The sequence below is a fragment of the Callithrix jacchus genome, chromosome 13 (genome assembly GCF_049354715.1).
Source record: "Callithrix jacchus isolate 240 chromosome 13, calJac240_pri, whole genome shotgun sequence".
Lineage (NCBI taxonomy): Eukaryota > Metazoa > Chordata > Mammalia > Primates > Cebidae > Callithrix > Callithrix jacchus.
This window is the reverse complement of record NC_133514.1, coordinates 112,365,018-112,381,552: the sequence shown is the minus strand read 5'-3', so window position 1 is coordinate 112,381,552 and position 16,535 is coordinate 112,365,018. Positions and strand designations below refer to the sequence as shown.

General features: G+C 37.4%; 1 protein-coding gene across 1 annotated transcript in view; it reads right to left on the bottom strand.

The window, feature by feature from the left end:
- The window catches only part of DOK6 (docking protein 6), a 446,729-nt gene that overhangs the window by 86,604 nt on the left and 343,590 nt on the right, over positions 1 to 16,535 (bottom strand). The window lies entirely within an intron of this gene.

Genomic DNA, 16,535 nt, shown 5'->3' with positions numbered 1-16,535 from the left:
CCATTCTTTGTTTTTCAAAATTTGGTATACTTCAGTTTTCCTCCTTATTACAAAAACAGGTGAACTATCCACATCCACATCCTGTGGTTGGTGTTTATAGGGTGGGGTTCTAAGGAGACAAATTTCTGGGTTATAGAGCAGTGTTTTCAGAATCTTTGGGCGGTTGGTAACAACAATAACGGCAGGAGACAGCCAAATGCCTAAGCACATAAGAAAGGGTCCCTGGAGAGCCTCCGACCTGCTCAGGTCATTTTGTATGGGGGACTTGACTAAACATGCCCAGGGTAAAAAATTCTGTCTCAACACATGCATAGTAAGGGATATCAACATAGATGGCTCAGACTAAGGGCCCACATGGGCACTGAAAAAAATGGGGTGGAGCCACCAGGGATTCACACCTTATGCAAGGGAGGAACCTGGCCCCTTCAGCTCCTGTGTGGTAGACTGGTGTTCAGTCTACGAAGTGGGAGTTGGATGGTGGGACCGCTCTCTTGGCTGAGAGCTCCCCTTTTGCTTAATACTTTCCATTTTCCTCATCCTTCAATGTGTTTGTGTGCCTAATTTTTCCTGGTTGTGAGACAAGAACCTGGATTTAGCTGAACTGAAGAGCAAAAAATCCTGCATCAACAATGGATGTTTCCAGTTTTACCCCAGACCTAACAGTGGGGGACTCTGTGGGGAGGGCTATGCACGTTAAAAACATGCATAACGTCCTCATACGAATGGAAGTCCGGCATCCACCACGGTAAAGGACTAGAGGCAAGGCTCCTTTTGTGAAAGCATTATTGGGAGAAAGATACGACTTTTGTCTTTAAAGCCAATTTCCCATATGAGGCACAAACTTAAGCACACAAATCAATTCCTGTCAGCAATGCCCATTAATAACAATCCATAAATCTCATATTAATCACGGTTCTGTCTGCTTATTTTCTCTAATATAATTTATTACTTAGCATACAATAGATCATTGGTGGTAAATTAATCTTTCCAAAATGTGATGAAAGTGCTTTTTCTTTTTTATTCTGGGAGATGTTTTTCTTCCCAAATGGTCAGTCCTATATCAAGGACATAAGTAAACATTTTTTGTTTGCTGGAAACATAAATGGAAGCCACTGGATAATAATTCTTCCACGTGATTTCCTTCGGAATCTCCCCGTATTGTTTTATGCCTCATGTTTCTCTAGTTTTCCCTCTTTATTGTTTTCATGTTCTAGGATGCTCTTAATGATACTCTATTTCTTTATTTGCTCCTGAGGTTTCTCTTCATTCTACTTCCTTAATTGCTAAAACTGGAAAATTTGTATTTAAAGGCTTGATTGTGGATTTTCTTGGGATCTTTGCCCGGGATACAAATCTTGTTCCCAGTATCTCAGATGTCTTAAATGTTCCCTGGATTTTAGAAGAGTCCATTCCCCACATGTACCTATGTATTGAGTACTGCTGTGGACTGTGTACTCCCACAAATCCATGTGTTGAAGCCCTATCCCCCAAATGGCTATATTTGGAGACACTGCTTTTAAAGAGGTTAATGAAGGTTAAAGGAGGACATCAGGGTGGGACCCTAATCAAAGAGAACTTGCGCCCTTAGATAAGGAGAAAGGGACACAGGGATGAATATTCAGAAAAAAAGGCCATTAAGGACACAGCAAGGAGACATTTAAGGACACATCTAAAAGCCAAGAAGAGAGGCCTTGGGAGAAACCAACCCAGCAGGGATCTTGATTTTTGCACTTTCAGCCTCCAGAATTGTGAGAAAATAAATTTCTGTTTAACCTGTTTGTGGTGTTTTGTAGTAGCAGACTGAGCAAACCAAGTACTGTGTCATGGGCAATCTAAGAGTTGTAGAAACTGTTCAACTGTCAATTTTTAATGATGTTATGAACTTTAAGCAACGTATTTGAAATTGGCCTGTTTGTACTCAATGACGAAGACAGTATTTCAAGCACTTTCATTAGATAATTTTGTTGTGTCTAATTTTATACTCGCGATAATTTTTTTTTTTTTTTGAGATAGGGTCTCACTCTGTCGCCCAGGCTGTACAGTGGTGTAATCTCTGCTCACTGCAACCTCAGCCTCCTGGGCTCAAGGGATTCTGCCACTGTAGCCTGCTGAGTAGCCTGGATGACAGGTGTAAAACTACTTTTGATGACAGGTTTCAACAAGAGGACACACATTCTTAACTGTTTAATGAAAACTCATCCTTAACTATTTTCCTATTATGCTTCCATTAAAGCATTAGGAACCAAACTTACAATGCTCTAGTAACTTCTTAACTGAAAGAGCAGGGCATCAATGCGATCAGGATCATAAAACTATGTCTATCAAAAAAGGCAATTTCTATTTCTATTGCAAATAAATACACAAAAATTATATGGTGAGATTATTTCTAAACAATGTATTTTAAGAAATTAAGATGGATACATGTGTTCAAAGTTCTTTTGTTCCTTCTCTGCAAGGGTCTGCTGCATTGATTCTTTCAGTGGACTTAGTAAAAAAAAAAAAAAAAAAAAAAAAAATTCCTGAAACCGCTATACAAAATTCTGCAACCTCTGTGCCAGAACTCCCTTGGTATTTATAAGACTATTTTCTGAAGGCAATGCTCATCTGCTTCTCCTTTTTGCATAGGGTCAGGATTTAGAAAGGATGCTTCAGCATACATGCAGAAATCAGCTAGATTAGGAAGCACTGATTCGGTTCTTGATAAACTTGCCATCACTTCTGCCATTTGGGGGCTTTAACTCTCTCTCCCTTCTCTTCAATTGAAACAGCGGTCGGTTTTCTAGGATATGAGCAATGAATTGGGGGTCACTTATTTAGCAGCTGGAAAGAGTAGAGATCACAGCTCAACTAAGCCTGGAGAGTAGTTAAAACATTTGTATTTTATTTGACGGGGCAACCGACACATGTCATCACAAAGTCAACAGTCTAAGAAAAGAATTTAGCCACAAAGTGTGCGGTATGGAGACTGCATTGATACATCTGTTTGACTATGACACAGTTGCGAGTTATGCTGTCCTCAAGTTAATGAGAAGAGACCCTCCTCCCCCACCAGAAAAGAAGTTTAGATTTAGAGGGCTCTCATAGAGATAGAAACAAGGGTGGGTTCCTTGTGTTCTTTCCCATTTAGGTGATACACTAATACACTTTAAAAAAAATTTGTAAATGAGATTTTGTAGCTATCCAAGAGAAATTCCAACCCTCATCTCTCTATTTCCCTAAACTTTGGAAGACTCTTTTGAATGCATTTGGTTGAAAAGATCGTTTTTAAGAAACAATCCATCCTGTGTCACTCTGGTTTTGCACTTCTGTTATTTACTATCTTTTCAGTTATGTTTGCATAGCAAACAGCCTCAGTAGATTGTCTTCCTGCAGGGCAGAGGGCAGATTCATTTCCTGACCAGTACAGTGTAGATCCTATCTTCCTCCAAGGCAAAGCCTGGGCAGGGTTGCCAGCATCCCTCTGACAGGATTGAGAGTTCCTGACTCAGATCCTTGGCTGTGGCAATAGGTAGCAGTATCCACCCTGATTGCTCCAGGTGGCCCCATGGGACTGGGCAACAGGGAAACCTATAGAAACCTGAAAGTCATGATGGCTTACTGTGCCATAGGAATAAAGTCCTCTGTCTCTGACTTGGAAGTTTTTTGTGTTTTCTGCCAACATCCATGAAACTAATAGGCAAGGGAAGCAGGGCTGGTAGCATCTTTCCTGCTTTTGCTAATCTTTGTTTGTCTCTACTCTTCCTATCTCTTGAATCTAAATTCTGTATTAAATTTCCTCCCTTGAACTGTCCATCACAGGCTCCATTTACTTAAGTGGATGCTGAATAATACAAAGGACTAGCTTGCTATGCCCCAAATTTAGTCACTATGTTTGCATTGAAAGGCATTAAGTTATTTCTTCTCTTTGCAACTAAAACGAACACATCTCAATACTAAAGAATTTTGAGAAAAAGTTTAAACAGGTTAGTATGCTATAGAGGGACTTTAGCTTATTATTATTATTATTATTATTTTTTAAGACGGGTAGCTCTTGCTACCCAGGCTGGAGTGCAATGGTGCGATCTCGGCTCACCACAACCTCCGCCTCCTGGGTTCAGGCAATTCTCTTGCCTCAGCCTCCTGAGTAGCTGGGATTACAGGCACACGCCACCGTGCCCAGCTAATTTTTTGTATTTTTAGTAGAGACGGGGTTTCACCATGTTGACCAGGATGGTCTCGATCTCTTGACCTCGTGATCCACCTGCCTCGGCCTCCCAAAGTGCTGGGATGACAGGCTTGAGCCACCGCGCCCGGCCGGGACTTTAGCTTATTTAGGTATACGTAGAATTATGACCGTTGTTCCCCAAAAAGTCATCAATTCTCCTAAGGTTATGTCATGTTTACATCTTAATATAAAACCATCAAATTCTTGTTGAGTTTTAAAAAAGTTTTTATAAGTCCTTTCATATGTTTATACATTTGGGTTTTACTTTGGATACTGTTTCTATATATCAGAGTGAGTTGTGTTTTCATTTATGTAAATTATATATTTCAGTTGTATCTTTGTGCTAATTAATTTCCACCTGCTCTTTTTCTTAGGTTGTCATCTTGATATTTTAACCTTCTCAAATTAAGTATTTTTAATTATAATTTCATTTAATGAAAGCATCTGCTTCTGAATGAAGCAGAATAGGAGGTATTCTCTCTTAAAATTATATAATTGTAAATTGTAGCTTTATTTTCTTTTATTACATAAAGTATTGCTTGTATATATTTTCTTAAGGTAATGATTTTTTTTGTACACTTCTATTTTCTTTTTTATAGAGATGAGATCTCACTGTGTTGCCGAGGCTGGTCTGGAACGCTGCCCTCAAGTAATTCTCCCACCTCTCTCCCAAAGCACAGCCATGACAGGTATGAGCCATTGCACGAGGCTATCTGTGCAATTTTTATTATTAGTTTTTAATTAATATTTTGTGATCAGAGAACATGCACTAGATAGTTTCCATATATTGAAGTTTATTTTTCATTTTAAACTAATATATGGCCAATTTCTGTACAATGTATAGGTACTTGAAAAGATACACACATTGGTGTAGTCTCTCTACTACACACACTCAAATATACACATGATAAACACTTCCCTCTGCATTTCCTTCTCTATTTAATTTCTAATCTGTATCATGATATGAATGTGTTAATTGCAAATGACTGGCATGTTTCTGCCCATTTCCTCTTGTATCTTTAAGTGCTTTTTTAACTGTACCATAAATTGACAATTTATAATTATATATATTTATGGGCACATGATATTATAATTTATGAATGCAAGCGAAATAAAGCAGTCTAACATTACCATTAATTCAAAGACCTGTCCTTTAAGGACATTTGAAATTCACTGTATTAGCGCTTGTGAAATGTACAAAACAGCATTAGTAACTATATTTGCCACAGTTGAACCCCAAAACCAAAATATATTCCTCCTGTCTGAGATTTTGTACTCTGACTGTCATTTTCCTGTTGTCCCCGAGCCCCTAGCCTTTGTGGCCAATTTCTGCTTTCTACTTTTACGAGTTGATTATTTTAGATTCCATTTATAGGTGAGAACATGTGGTAGTTGTCTCTTTGTGCCGGGCTTATTTAACTTTGCATAATGTTCTCCAATTCCATCTATGCTGCTGAAAATGAGAAAGTTTTTTAAGACTGAATAGTATTTTATTGTATATGTATTCCACATTTTTAAATTCATTCATTTGTTCGTAAACACGTATGGTGATTCCATAAACTGATGATTGTGAAACATACTGCAGTGAGTATAGGAGAACTGCATCTCTCTGACACTGATTCAAATCATTTGGGTAAATGCCTAGAAACAGAATGGCTGGTATTGGGTTACTTTTATTTTAAAATTTTTGAGGAACCTCCCTGCTGTTTTGCACAATGGTTGTACTAATTTGCATTCCCAGCAACAGTGTTCAGGGTCCCCTTTTCTCCATGTCCTCACCAGCACTTGTTACCTTCATCTTTTTATAATGGCCGTTCTGACAGGTGTGAGACAATATCTCATTGTGGTTTTTATTTGCATTTCCCTAATAAACAGCCATGTATAGCATTTTTTATGAACCTTTCTAGCCATTTTTATGTCTTTTGAGAAATGTCTACTCGTGTTCCTTGCCCATGTTTTCATGTTCCTGGCCCATTTTTAAGTAGCATTGTATACATGAAAATGGTGTTTTATTAGATTCACAAAGCTGACTGTTTTATAGTTCTATAACTTACTTTCTCCTTCCTTAGCTAGGTTATTAAACTCTACTTGTAAAATGTCTGCCCAGGCCCAGGGTTCAACTTCACCTCCATCTTCTAGCCCCTGTTCTTCCAAACAAATAATTTAAGAATATCCTCTACTTTCTCCTAGGAAGTCTGGGCTTCCTTTTCAAGAAATAGTGTTGTTCGTCATCCATTAATATCTTCTTTGTATCATCTGCACTTGGTCTAGTAGAAAATATTGAGCATTTTAACATATGTTATATATATATAATGCCTTTTTGTTATTTTCAGCCAAATTCAAATATTCCATACTTTTATATCCCTTTAGTGATTTTTTTACCTGGCATTTGACCCAGAACTCATTGACTTTTATCTACTTACATCCTCATAAAATTCCGACAAGATAGGAAAGGGACGAAGTATCCCTCCTTAAAGTGATAGGAAGCTGAAGCTTTGAGATACTGACATTCCCAAGGCCATTTATCCTGAAGCAAAACTGGAATCATGATTCTGCTCTGTGCTTTTGTTCTTTTCTTCACCATCAAGATATTCTGCATAATACCTTTCCTCATAACCCTGCATCATAAATAGTGTTAAATATTGCTTTGTTTTGTGAAAGATTGAAGATGGCTGAAATTCTTCTAAAAGCAGTCATTCAGAAGTTGTCTATGTTCTCTCCTTTTTAAAAACATTTTCATTTTTAAGTTCTGGGGTACACGTATAGGATGTGCGGGTTTGTTACATAGGTAAATGTGTGCTACATGGTTTGCTGCACCTATCAACCCATCACCTAGGTATTAAGCCTAGCTATCTTTCCTAATGCTCTCCCTTTCCCACCCCACCCCCCAACAGGCCCCAGTGTGTGTTGTTTCCCTCCCTGTGTCCACGTGTTCTCATTGTTCAGTTCCCACTTGCAAGTGAGAACATGTGGTATTTGGTTTTCTGTTCCTACGTTAGTTTGCTGGGGATGATGACTTCTAGCTCCATCCATGTCCATGAAAAGGACACAATCTTGTTCCTTTTTATGGATGCATAGTATTCCCTGGTATATATGTACCACATTTTCTTTATCCAGTCTATCAATGGTGGGCATTTGGGTTGATTCCATGTCTTTGCTGTTGTGAAGTGTGCTTCAGTAAACATATGCATACGTGTATCTTTGTAATAGATTTATATTCCTTTGGGTATACATCCAGTAATGGAATTACTGGGTCAAATGTTATTTTTAATTCTAGATATCTGAGGAATTGCCACACCCTCTTCCACAGTGGTTGAACTAATTTACATTCCCATCAACAGAGTAAAATTGTTCCTATTACTTCACAGCCTTGCCAGCATCTGTTTGATTTCTGCCTTAATTTAATTATTGACCCAGGAGTCATTCAGGAGCAGGCTGTTCAACTTCCATGTAGTTGTGTGGTTTTGAGTGAGTTTCTTAATCTTGAGTTATAATATGATTGCACTGTGGTCTGAGAGACTGTTATGATTTCCCCTCTTTTGCATTTGCCGAGGAGTGATTTACTACCAAATGTGTAATTTTAGAGTAAGTGCCATGTGGTGCCAAAAATGCATATTCTGTTGTTTTGCATTCAACAACAGGGTGGAGGGTTCTGTAAATATCAGGTCCACTTGATCCAGAGCTGAGTTGTCTCAATGATCTATCGACAGTGGGGTGCTAAATTCTCCCATTATTGTGTGGGAGTCTAAATCTCTTTGTAGGTTTCTAAGAACTGGTTTTGTGAATGTCGGTGCTCCTGTATTGGGTGCATATATATTTAGAATAGTTAGTTGCTCTTGTTAAATTGACCCCTTTACCATTATGCAATGCCCTTCTTTGTCTTTTTTGATCTTTGTTGGTTTAAAGTCTGCTTTGTCAGAAACTAGGATTGCAACCCCTGCTTTTTTGTTTTCCATTTGCTTGGCAAATTTGCCTGCACCCTTTTATTTTGAGTCTGTGTTTCTGTGCATGTGAGATGGTTCCCTCCTGTTTATCTGGGCTGCTTGGTGACTGTTTCGACCAGTATAACATGTGGTAGATGTGACATTATGTCTGCTGTGGACATGACTTCTAAGGCCCTTATTCCAGTTCCGTTTTCTCTCATTTCTTCCAAGTCAACATGTAAGGCTGCATACATGTGAGGCTGCTATGGAGAGAGGAAGCTTCAAGAAACTATGTGGACAAGCCATACAATTCAAGGTTTAATTCTTCTTAGAAAACCTAGCAATTTTCTTACAGATGGGAACTCAGTATGCAGAAAAGTTCAAGAATTTTCTCAAGGTACAATCTTAACTATAGAGCTCCCAGCAGAAAACAGTTCTCCAGACTCTGAGCCCATTGCTCTTTAGACTTTGATGCTGATGTATTCTGAAAAAACAAGAGCTTCCTCCCCAATATATTGTAATGTGAACATCTAGCCTCTCCCTTTGAGAGGACCTAAGTTACTAGGAAGAAACAGGTGGGCTTAACAAGTGTTGGGAATTTTATGAAGGTATTGGCAACTCACACCTCTTCATGCTTTTACCAAAAATATGATCTAGGTAATCTTACTGTCCTTGAAATTTTTTCCTTTGTTGATTTGAGGCTGCTTGCCCCTGTGATGAACACTGATGCTAATCTGTGTTCACTTATATAAAATTCATTTGTATAAGAAACCGTTCACTGACTTTCCTTTTGCTCTTTACCTCTGTAGTGATTATTTAAAAATTTACAAGTCAGATTAGCAGTTGAGACAAATCTATATACAACAGACAGAAGAAATTCAGCATTTATAAATTGACATTTATGAGCTATTCTCTATGTGCCTGGCAATGTGCAAATTGGTTTCATATGTTATACCACTGAATATTCACATAAATTTTCAACAAATATGCCATCTGAACTTTACAGACAAGGACAATGAAGTGCAGAGGGGTAATATAATCTGTTCATGGTGACACAGCCATTGAGTGATGGTTCTGAGGTTTCGGAATCCTGATGTTCTTCCCTCTTCCCCATGACTCACTGTAGAATAAATTACTGGATCTCTTCTTCAGGATACAGATGAGAATTACACCGACTGGGTAAACATCACAAAAGCAGAGCAGGAATGTGAGTGCCTCTTTCTCACATTTAAGACAGAACACCCCATGTGCATGGCAGAATCAGAGGTAGTTAAGCACATGAGCTTTGCTTTCTGTTATCCGATATCCACTCCGCGGCTGCCTCCTAATTTGACCTCAGGAAGGCACATAATTTTTAAGATGTAGTTTCTCATCTTTAAACTGGAGTCAATGTAATATACCTAAAGTGTCATAAATATTATGTATGATATACTTTTGGAGTGAAAAGCATAATGTTTGTCACATGTTACGTGCTTGGTAAAGATTGCTGCTTTGGAATTTCTACTCCTGCATGGAAGAAGTGGCAGAGAGCAAAGGGGTCTACACGTGTATATGTGGCCAAGACAGAAAGTTGTCCAAATTGAGGTGTTAAAGGAATGACAATGAAGACAGACATAGAATTTGATCTAAGCCTAATTACCAAATAGAAATACAACCCCCCAAATGAATATGAGGAATAGCTGATCAATATGAGCAGGTGGGGAAAAGTGAAACACAGATGAGAGACAAGTGAGATAATAGCAGCAGAATGTGTGTTCCCGTGCGTGCGTTGTAAGCTGGAAAGGGTTAGCCATAGCTTTCTCTGTATGATGAAGACAGTTAAGGAATGCCTCTAGGTGCACCTGCCAGCATGTTCTCTGGTATGACATAAGAGGGACTGGGTGAAAAAATAACTGTAAATAAGAAATACTGCAAACGTACAAGTGACCAGAAACATGCAATGTGACACGTGAAATGTATGCCAATTGTAAAAGGAAATGTTATATTGTTTAATAAGAAAATGCTGCATACAAATGCTCTTTCCATTGAGAACAGTAATTTTTATTTATTCTTGGGAAAGAACTCAAACCTGGAAACCATATGGGAACAGAGACCACAAAGACCTTCAGCCAGCCATGCTTGGCACTGTCTGCACTCGTTTAAATAGTCCTCTGAAGTCTGAAGGGTTATGGGCAATTGGTTTCTCACAGACTTAATCTTCTATTTTATTCAAGATAAATGGAAAGGAATTAGAAGATACCTTGCTAACCCTGTACCAGAATGACAAATAAAATGTAATATTTAGATGATCATTTAATGAAAGGTGCTAGATGTCACTTAATTGAACTTTGCAGGTTATTGTTTTCATTAAATCTAAAAAAAAATGAGTGTTAATGTATATTTCAAATTATGTATTGGCCAAACTTGGTGGCTCATGCCTGTAATTCTAGCACTTTGGGAGGCCAAAGTAGGCAGATTGCCTGAGCTCAGGAGTTAGATCAGCCTGGGAAACATGTTGCAATGCTGTCTCTACTAAAAATACAAAAAATTAGCTGGGGGTGGTGGTATGTGCCTGTAATCCCAGCTACTAGGGAGGCTGAGGCAGGAGAATTCCTTGAAATCAGGAGGTGGAGGTTGCAGTGGGCCAAGATCACATCACTGCACTCCATCCTGGGCAACAGAGTGAGAATATCTGTCTCTGAGTGAATGAATAAATAAATTAAACCATGTATAGACTAAAATATTTTCAGGAAGTCTAAAAATAAGCTGAGTTTGGGAATAATAGCAGAAACTGTCATTTTCAACACGATTTCCATCTGCAATCAGTAATGCATTTAAGAACATGTATATCTTTATCTCTGTTTATTTGTAAGTGGACACATTTACAGAGATGCTCTTTGAATATAAGGAACATGATAAATAAGAAACATTAAAGTTTTTAGTGATTTAAACTCAAATTTTGGGCTCTTTAAAAATTTAAAAAATAGCAAAATCTAGAGGCTATCGTTAAGCTCATATAATTAATTTCCAATATCTGCATGTACTGAAAGCTGGGATGAATTTTTAGTGATGGTTAAAAGTTTTTCCCACTTAAAGCTAAATTGTTTCTTGCTAGCCATTTTATGAATTAGCTCATAATTACTGAGTTTTTCACTAAAGACCAGTGGTTTTTTAACACTCTGAAGTACATATTATATTAGTGTGCTTCACTCAACATCTTTTAACTACAGGTAACTAAAACAGTACGTGACTTGCTGAAGGTCACATCGCTCTGCTGCAGCCTTTCCCCAGAATCAACCTCCTAAATCCTACTGTGTTTCTTCTACAAACTGCATCTGCATTCACTGAATACATCCAAGGAACTGACACCTCTGCTCACATGCACTCAAAGTAGCCTTTATTATCCTTCCAGGCAATGCTTGTATCAACTTAGATTTTAGTGGCCTACATTTAAAAAACACTTCAATTTTATAGCACTGTTTCAAAGAAAAGATAGTCTGAGCCATTGGGTTGTATTGTGTATGTCGCCATAATATCTGTATGTTGAGGCATTTTGATTAACCTTTGAAATCTGATATTTTCATTTATGAAAATTATCCACAATTATGCAGCTTTCTTCATATTGTTCAGTTCCAGCAGTGCAAATAAACAAAATTGTATTTTAACACAGATTGCAATCTTTTGTGTTAGGAAATCATTTTTATTATACAGAATCAACTCTGATCTATTTAATTGCATTAGAGAAATACATACATATACATATATATACATGAAGTGCATTTTCTGAAGCGACATCTAAAGTATCAAATTTTAAGGAAACAATAAATTTTAAGAAAAAACATCGTAGTCCAATTTTTACTCATATGATGAGAGATTAGACTGATTTAGACAAATTACACATCGCTTTCTCACTATCTCCACCTCCTTTGTATCTTTATGCAGAAATACCTGTTTGTTCTTGGGGGTATGTATGTGTGGGTGTTTGTTTTGTTTCATTTTGTTTTTGAGATGGAGTTTCACTATTGTCGGTCAAGCGCGATCTCGGCTCGCTGCAACCTCTGCCTCCTGGGTTCAAGTCATCCTCCTGCCTCAGCCTCCCGAGTAGCTGGGATTACAGGTGTCTATCACCATGCCTGGCTAACATTTTGCATTTTTAATATTTTTAGGCAAGTGATCTGCCCGTCTCGACCTCCCAAAGTGCTGGGATTATAGGTGTGAGCCACCGCGCACCACTGAGCTTGGCCATGTGAGGTCTTTTTTGGTGTTTAGACTAAATTTTCTTTAATGTTCTGAAACTGAACAATAGTAAGTGAATTGATTAATTTGGATCACAGATCCATTTTCACATTTTCATTATTGACCATAATAATCCGGCTTGTGTTTTATCACAGTCCATGACTATCAGTTAAAAAAAAATTCACAAATACGCAAATAATATTTCCTGGCAGAAAACTCATCACTGTCAGCAATCATAAAAGCCTGAATCTTATGATTAATAGTGACAATACTGAGTGATAAAATCATGAATAGAACTCTGAATAACTTTATTTGCAGTTATTCTTACATATTAAAATATCAGTTGCCACTTGCAATCTTAGCCTTTTCGAAGACTTTTAAACATCTGTGAATATACCCAGAAAAGAAACTACAAAGACTTACTAATTTGTATAACTCTCATTAGAGTAAAATGCTTTCAAATTATTCATATTTTTGATTTAGAAAAAATTTTTTATACTAATAGATAAACCTGTAAAATGTAAGAAGAATGTTTTTACTAAAATGGAAACCAAGTTGCTGAGGACAGAATTCACCCTGGAAGGCTTTCTTAGTTCTTCAAGTTATAAATAAAAATGTGTTCTGTGGTTATAAAAAGTAATGCATTTTATGCACTCTAAGATGCCATCAATTCTAAGATAAAAGGTCATTTTATGTAGCACTACAAAAGATTAGTGCTGCTGATTAAACTAACTCATTTGACCTGAGAGATGTCAAAGTGTGAAAAAAAAATGTGTATCTTGAAAGGGATGCAATATGGTAGTATATTCCAGTTCATGCCAAGTATTTGAACAAAAAATATTTCATGGACTGGTAGTAATCAGTAGTTGGGTAAGTTTCTAACAGTAAAAAAAGCAATTTCTCATGTCTTCTCAACTGCTTGTTACATGTGAGCATTTTATAATTGCTCAAGAACATAAAAAGCACATTTAAAAAGAAAGCATTTTCATTGAATTGTATGTGTGTCTAAAACAGATCGATGAAAATCTAAAATTATTTCAGTCCATTTGAGGCCTTGTCCATGATGATTTCAGCCTATCCTCAACCTTAACAGGCTAAGTCACATGGGTGCATTTGTGATACCGTTTCTGCTGAACAGCTTCTATCACAAAGAATGTCAAACGTTTTTTGATAATGTTGCACAAGCATGTCAAACCATCTACAGACACTTTTGGCAATCGAAACCAAAGAAGTCTGCTAGCTCTAAGAACAAGAATGATCTCTGTAAAATGGAAACAGTCTAGAGATGAACATATTCTGTTCAAATATCTAGCTTTAATCATTTTCTCAAATATCTGAAACACATTAATTCCTCAAAAGTAGTTCCTGTTCAGTATGTATTACCTTAGCTTAATTCTCCTATGCATCTTAAAGCTCTTAAAATTAGACTGGTTTGTAGTATGAAAATGGAGAAGGTATGGAGACTCCTTAAGATTTCTGTCTCCTTTTCTGCCAAGACCACTTTCTGATTTTCACTTAGTGGCAGGAATGAGAAGCTGTAGCTATACATCCGTATGCAAAATGGCAAGCACGTCATCTAATACAGAAATTCATTCTATGGAGGGCTGACTCCAATGAGTTGATTATCCAAAAAATCAGTCAGGTTCTACTTCCATGACATGAACAAGCTCAAGTGGTGTTTTTATCGTTTCCAAAATTTGGTGATGGTGATGTCTTACCCGTACATAAAGGTATGGAAAACTGTTGATATTTCAAGGAGTCAAAGGACATGAAATAATCTTGTTCTGGGTAGAACAAATTATTTGATCCCACACAATTCTGGGCCACTTGAGAAGGAACTTTCTTGCTCTTCTCTTGTATTTCTCTATACCACCTGCAGGGTACTTAGCATACAGCAAGCACTTTACAATCTTGCGGATGGTTAATAAACAGATAACTTCTTAATTGTCAGTTAATATTTTTTTTCATTCCCATGAAGGAAATCAAAACATGCACTTAAATTATCTTACCAATTTAGTGGTTCTTTTATCTAGTTACTCTGTTGAGTGGCAAATGCAATGTTTTCTCACAATGCTGAGAAATTTTTCTAGATATGAGATTCACGCAAAAATAGAAATGTGGCCTATTTCAGACTATGGATACAAATATGTTTATTCATATTCATATTCAAATATGTTTATTCATGTGCCCCTCCCCCCTAAGAAAGAAGGCTATAAACAAGGACAAAGTAAGGTCTTATATGACATGAAAAGATCATGTTCTTTGTTTTATAGTAAGAAATGGTTGTTGAGACATTATTTCTCACTTGAGTTTGTTTATCCAACTTTCAAGTTATAATTTTGTATTTTAAATAACAAATGAAGAGTTAGAGAGTATTTAAATATTCTTTCACACTTGTTGGAAGTTTTTTTAAGCATTTTCTATCACTGGGCATGGTGGTCACGCCTGCGTTCCTAGCACTCTGGGAGGGCAAGGAAGGTTGGATCACTTGAACCCAGGAGTTCAACACCAGCCTGGGCAACATAGTAAGACCTCATCTCTATAAAAAATACAAAATTTAGCTGCGAGTAGTGGTGCAGGCCTGTGGTACCAGCTAGTTGAGCTGAGATGGGAGGATCGCTTGAGCTCAGGCGGTCAAGGCTGCAGCAAGCTGCATTCACCCCACTGCACTCCAGCCTGGTTGACAGAGCGAGACCCTGTCTCAAACAGCAAAGTTTTGTGTATGTAGAGTAGGTATCTTAAAAAAAAAAAATTGTATCTGAGAGAACTGGAAAACTTAGCTTATGGTAGTAGAATTTTAGAAATTGAGGCATTTATCAACTGGAGGCAGCTTGCACTTGGAAAAGGATTAATTCCGTTTACTCTAAAGAACAAATTATTCCTGGAGTAGTTCTTACTAGTATTAACCTTCAGAGAAAAGCACAGTTGTGAAGTCATTTCTGGAATTGAACCAAGCACTCTATTGACATGTATGTGCCAAGTGATGGAGTCTCTGATTTTGTGATTTCTAGAAACAGTTTGTTCCTCTGTTGAGCCTTATTGAGCCTGCTGTTTAAATATTTGTTGCACTCTCCCTTCTGTCTCAACACTGATACCAGCACCCATGTCTGTGGCATACACCCTACTTTTAGACTGCCTGAGATTGTAGTGACTGGATCCATTATCTCATCTCTAAGCCATTAACAACAGTTAATGGCTCCAGTCTTTTGACTTTCTTCTCTGTGGCACAGGACGTGAGAAACATATAACATGAACAACAAAAGTTAAATTTTGTTTAGCAAATATTTTGGCACAAAATACTTGAAAGCGTTTGATGGATATTATGTAGCTGTAATAGCAACTCTGATAATTATTCAAGGTCACGCCGACATCACCCTCATGATCATGAATGCTTTCGTAGTACTTCTGTGTGCTTGGTGTGATTCTCAGCACTTTATATAGAGGAATGCACAAAAACTTCATAACAACGGAATGAGTAGAACTATTACATGCCCTTGTTACGAATAAAGGAAAACAAGAGTTAAATAACTTGCCTAAGATTACACAGTCAGTAAGTGGTGGTGTTGGGATGCAAGCCCAGAGCACCAATGGTGTGCTCCTCTTTATGGCAGATAATCACAGTATGTGAAAGAGCTCTTGGAATTCCCATCATTAAAATATAATTGAAATCGCTCTGACTTCTTGCTTGCTTAAAGCAACTATAAGTAAAGAAGTACAAAGGTTAACTAATAGCAAGTGACATCATGGTTAACCCCATGGTTAATTTTGGTTGAAAATCAGCAGCAGATTGAAAATGTGGGCTGATGATCAATGTGCATGACTCTGAAATAATTTGAAATCTGATACTTATATTTCCCACCTGATTTTAATCACTAGAAAAACATAATATTGACTAGATAATTGTTACAATATTTAGAGTTAACCCAAGTCCTCCTAGAACATTTTTACCAGCCCTCTCTGATTGATGATTCTTAGTCATTCCCATAGTCACATCTTAATCATCCTACTAAAACTCAAGCTACTCTTTCAGTCCCATGGGAAGTCCAATGTCCTGTGTTGCCCTTTCCCTCCCGAGGTGTTAAGAAAGCTCTTTTAACCATATCCCAGATGGAGAGATAGATACATATACATCATATTGAGAGACTTGGAAGTGCATTAACAATAACATATAATCACTTAAACTACTTCTTTGT